Source organism: Berghia stephanieae, chromosome 2 (assembly GCF_034508935.2).
Source record: "Berghia stephanieae isolate SIO BIC M18660-M18661 chromosome 2, UCSD_Bste_1.3, whole genome shotgun sequence".
Taxonomy (NCBI): Eukaryota; Metazoa; Mollusca; class Gastropoda; order Nudibranchia; family Aeolidiidae; genus Berghia; species Berghia stephanieae.
In genome coordinates, this window is record NC_088361.1 from 46212779 (window position 1) to 46218778 (window position 6000).

Consider the following 6000-nt stretch of genomic DNA (forward strand, 5'->3'; position numbering starts at 1 on the left):
CCCCCCCCCCCCCCCCCTAAAAAATAACCAAAAAAAAAATTAACAAAACAAAAACAAACAATAACATACCCCCCCCCCCCCAAAAAAAAAAAAAAAAAAAAAAGAAAAGAAAACCAAACAAACAAACAAACAAAAAAGAAAAAAAAACAAAACCCAACAAACATCCAGAAAAAAACAACCTCCCTTCCTTTATTCATCTCCTAGGGAACATTTTGTCTTTAAGGTTTATTCCCAGGGAAGACTGGAATAACTCAGGCGTCAGCCGTAGTGTATCGCCGCAAATTGAGCTAGGGTCAGGTGACTTGCTCAAGGCCTCACAGAGCAAGCGGGTATTTGAAATCGGTACCTTTCACGTACAAAGCAAAGACCTTCCCGCTGAGCCACGCTGTAGTGGGCCGGGATGAGATTCCAAACGAATCGACATTTACTTTGTGCATTAAATATGGGGGTAACGATAGCTCAGTTGGTATAGCACTCGCTTCACTCACAACGGGATCGATCCCAGGGGCAGTAGAGATTTTTTTCTCTTACCCACCTGTCCACCGAACAGTGATTGAGTAGCTGATTCTGTTAAACCTGGCGAGAAATACTTTGCAATATACAAGCGTCATATCCAAAGGACAGCAAGCATTTGCGATCGTCCATTTCACGCTATAGAAACCTAGATAAACTCCGGTTCCGAAGATCCTGAAGGACTACTTATTAAAAAATTGTGGGCAAAGTGGTTGAGTGGTTAAGGCATTTCATTGTGACTAAGAAGGTCCCGGGTTCGAGCACCACTTCACGCACATTCGTTCTATTTTCTAAGGCAAGAATATCAATCCTTAATTTGCTCACTCTGACAACACGGGTGATTCCTGTCGACTTCAGACACGTATTTCATGGATTATCTATATTCCATCATGGAATGCCTAGGCGACGGTTTCTCACCATGACAACATGGGTGACTCCTGTTAGCATCAGACGTATGCTTGATGGATTATCTATATTTCTTAATAGAATGCCTAGGTGACGACAACTCACTGTGACAACAAGGGTAATTTCTGTTGACAACAGACTACTACAATGCCCGGTGCTTGAGCCCTGTTTTCAGCATCTCTTTTGCCTTTGACCCATATTTCTCATTTTCAACAAAGAATTGGCACACCACATTATAATGATAATGAAGATGATGATTTTTGATCCATATTTATAATATATCATCATTATCATCATCATCATCATCATTATCATCATCAAATTGTTATTGTCGTGATTGTTACATGGCCGTATTTTCAGGTCTGATAATGGAACGCCATTTGGGTTGTCAGACTTGCAAATATGTACACGTCGCTACAGAGCAATTCAAGTTGGACAAGAGAGTCACATTAATTTTTATCGAATTGTCTGTCAATTTCTTGGCTCCTCCTTTGGCCACATCTATTTTCAACCGTTTCTAATCCCTAAGATTGATGAGCTTCGCCAAAAGTTTGTTTGACGGAAATCTCAGTGAGATTATTTAAAGACCTTTTGCATGACACGAGTTTGCATAGAAAAGCCCGATAAGATAGTGAAAACATGGTGGTTGGATAAAGGAATTCTTTGACTGTGAAGTCAGTACAGTAACGGGAAAAAAGATGAGAAAGTTTTTTTATAAAAAAAAAAACAAAAACATCGTGAGCTTTTATATAGCTAAATATCCACTAAACGTGCTCAAAGCACTTCAAAGGGGGTCCGTAGCCAACAGTAACTCTTAATATGTAAGACAAGATATGACGCCTATTAGGCGATGTTAGAGTACTGTTAACGAACAGGTATTCATTTTACACCTAGTACGATGAGAGAATGTGAGCAAAGAGCCTTTTCTAAGGAGTCTACTCTGCGCCGCTGACGACTACCCGACTAAGGACCTTCCGATCTGAAGGCGAGTGTCATACCACTTGACCACATAGCCGCACTGTTAGAGCGATTATTTGGGCTATACAGCTATATTTAGTCTCATGCCTATTTGGGCAATACCATGGTTATGTTTTGTTTAAAGGGTTTTACGGCGCTTCCAAGCAATTCAGGTCATATCACCGCCAGTAAGGAAGAGAATTGGATAGTAAAAATATTCTAGATGTACAATTAAAAGGACTCGAGGAAAAAGTAACACAAATGAGAATTGGTTCAAATAAGGAATAGATATAGATTCCAAGAGCACACTATCAGTGTACTTTGACGAAAGTCTCTCCCAGACACCAGAACAAGATCCCTTTGAGAGGAACACACTCGAATGTTTACAAATCATATAATAAGAATGATTAAGTAACAGTACATAACAGAGAGATGATTTACAAGGGAAAAAAATCATCTTCCAAAACTCTAACTATGTATACATTCGACTTTCACCCTCCGGGCAGGGTCAGCACAAAACCATGTAATCCCATTCCTTTTGGAAATGACCCCCCAAAGACAGAAAGCAATTGGAAAACATATACAGGGGATCGAAGACTCAACAAGTACATCCCTACCCTCTATGGGAGGTCGGGAACAATACCATGGTTAGATAGTGATTGGTTGTTTTTGTTTTTAAGGGTTTTACGGCGCTTGCAACACATAAAGGTCATATCAGCGCCAGTAAAAAGGAAGAAAATGGGATAGTAAAAAGTTATAGAATTACAACTCAAGCACACAAGAAAAGGTAAGATAAACGGGAATTGGTTCAAATAGGAAACAGACGTAGATTCCAAGAGCACTCTATCAAAGTACTAAGTTTGAGATCACTTAAAAGTCTCATCCAGACACAAGCAGGGGTCCCTACTAAGAGGAATACACTCAAATGTTTATAAATCATCAATAATATGTAAACAAAACAATACAGTGCATAACATAGAGATGATTTACAGGGAAAAAAATATAATCTCCCAAAACTAAATTTACATTTGGTTGTTCTCCTCTCAGCAAGGACACCCAGAAAGCAATTTGGAAAACAGATACAGGGGGATAGAAGACACAGTAAGTACATCCCTGCCCACTATGGGAGCTCAGGAACTCAACCCAGACATATTTGCTTAAAAGGTAAACAAAACAAACAATTTCACGGGATGAATAAAAAACTATCATTTAATTTGTGGTAAATCTAATATAAAATAAACGGTTCAAATTATAAAAAAACATGAACAATTACAGGTTACATAAAAAAATACCCCCTTCCCCCGCCTCCCCCCCACCCAAATTAAAATAAATACAAATAAAATAAAATAAAATAACTTGTCTTGTGCGTATAACATTATCTTGATGCTAAAATATAATAACCTAAGGTTTGTGAACTGTTATTTGAAAATATTAGCAATAAAAAAATTAAATACAATTTTTAAAAAAATGAAAGAATATAAAAGAGAGTTTTAATAAATTGTAGAAGAAAAAATCTGATTATCTAGATCAAAAATAAAATAAAATTAGTTTACAAAAAAAATGGTTTAAAAAAAAACCTGGTATGGATTGTTGACCGCAATATTGGATATATAGATAGACTTTGGGATCAAACACAGTACTGTGTACTCTGAAAAAAAACACGTATTTAAATTTTTGGCCAGAAAACTTGTCCTTTTAAAATCATAATAAATCATAATATCCATTAAATAAAAGGACGAGTTTTATGGCCAATATTTTAAGTAGGCTACGTGTTTTCCATAGCACGGCTGAGTAGATGTTTTCTTGTTCATAATTTACATTGCAGTGGCTGAAATATGGGCACCGAATTGAAGGAAATAAATAGGATTCAACACTGACATGTCACAACAATACTGCCCTACTCTGGAAAAAAGACCCATATTATAAAATTTGGCCAGAAAACTCGTCCTTCAAATATCGATCAATTTAAATGACCCTCATCTTAGCAAAAACTAGCAAACCTGGGGCCTCGCGAAGTCCCATGTTTGAGAGTATTTGCCAAGATGAGGGTCATTTAAATTGATCGATATTTGAAGGTGTAGTTTTCTGGCCAAATTTTTTAATATGGGATTTTCCAGAGTACGGCACAATACACAATAATATAAAACATTAAAAATACAAAACAACAACAACATCATCTCGGAGGTCAGACCGTGGCCTTGGTAAACTCATAACCTGATACTAAACCCCAAATTACATCAAAAGACAAGTCTTTGGCCACAAAAGAAAACAAATCGAGAGTTGTATGTAACAGCTCAACCAAAGAGATCACTTGTTTCCTTGAGCACTACTAACGACAACTCACTAGGCGGTGTCCACAAACCTAAAAATGATGTCAAAATATGGGTCTTAGTGGGCTTTAGAGTCAGGCTATAAGTTAACGATGGCTACGGTTAGAATATTATTGATCTATCAACCAAATAAATGCAATCAATGACATGAAACACACCCATGTCAACAACAATTATCGTCATCAAAATATAAAATATTCAATTCTTATCACGTAACGACGATGTATAAAATTATTATATTATTATTTGAATTATTCATGACTATAATATCTAATGCATAATAACAGTTAACACATGTCAAAGTGATAATGAACAAAACAAGATCCATCACTAGTTCAACTAAATTACATTAAAAAGAACAATCTTTTAAAACAGACGAAAACTTCGTGTTAAAGCTTTTGGAATGTAAACAAACGTAGTCGCAGTAAAGCCCTATGACAAAAGTCAAATAAATCTTGTAAACAAAAATAAATAAAACCATTGAAATGCGTGTTTTGTATTCAATGGAAATATTGCAGTAGGATTTCAATTACATTCATTAACCCTCTCCTTACCAACTACACGAAAATCGTCACATTCTTTACGATACAGCCAACATTTTTCTTATTCAAATTTCTCTTTGGGGTAAAATCTTGAAAATGGCTGGTAAGGAGGGAGTTAAAAGACAATAATAATAAAAATCAAATAGATCATCGTATTAACAAAAATCAACGTCCACAACCTTCTGACCACAGATTTAAGGTAGAGAGAATTTCAAAATTTACTTTTATGCAATACCGCATTCTCATCATCGGGACCATTGAAGCCACTTCTTTGAAATGAGAATTTTACTGTTCTGTAGTGTGGAAAAACATGTATTTAAAATTTTGGCCAGAAAACTTCTTCAAATGTCGATCGATTAAAATGAGCCCCCTCCCCCCCCCCTCCCTCACCACATCTTGTCAAAATATTATCAAAGCTGGGAACTCATCAAGACTTGGTGAAGTCCCAGGTTTTTCAGAGTTTTTGCCCGGATGAGATTCATTTTAATTGATCGATATTTGAAGGACAAATATTCTGGGCAAAATTTTAAACACGTGTTTTTCTCCCAGTACGGTAGTTTTGGTTAAGAGTTACTCCCCCTTAGTTAACACCCATTTCAAACTGTATTTTGTTATCAGACAACACGTATGACATTTTAAAAATCAATCCAATATGTGATCAAAAGCTCCGACATGAAATAAGCTTAAAGCTGAGAATGTAAACGTCGCTACTAATAAAGTAAAGACATATTGTTATATGTATTATCCGGCTATGTGGTCTTGTGGTATGACACTCGCTTTCGGATCAGAAGGCCTAGGTTCAAACCTCACTCGGCGCATTGTTGAGTCCTTGGAAAAGACTCTTTACTCACATTCTCTCACCGTACGCAGGTGTAAAATGAGTACCTGGTCGTTAACAGCATTGTCTCTGTCCGAGAAAAAAATTGTAATATCGCCTAACAGGCGTCATGTCACGTCAACATATTAAACTCTTGTAAAGCGCTTTGAGCATGTTTAGTGGATATTGCGCTATATAAAAGTTCAAAAATCTCAAGAACGTTATTTTGGATAGAAGCAATAAATAACATACAATCAAACATACTTTTGGCATCACTATCTTGTTTTCACGACGTGATTGAATCCCTGAATTCAGTGTGTGAAGACGATACAAGATGTAAAGAAAGATACAATGAGATAATATAATGTTTCATTTTGCAACCTCCCTCGTTTCTTACCTTGTAAAACCAAAAAAGAAAAAAAATATTCACAAAACC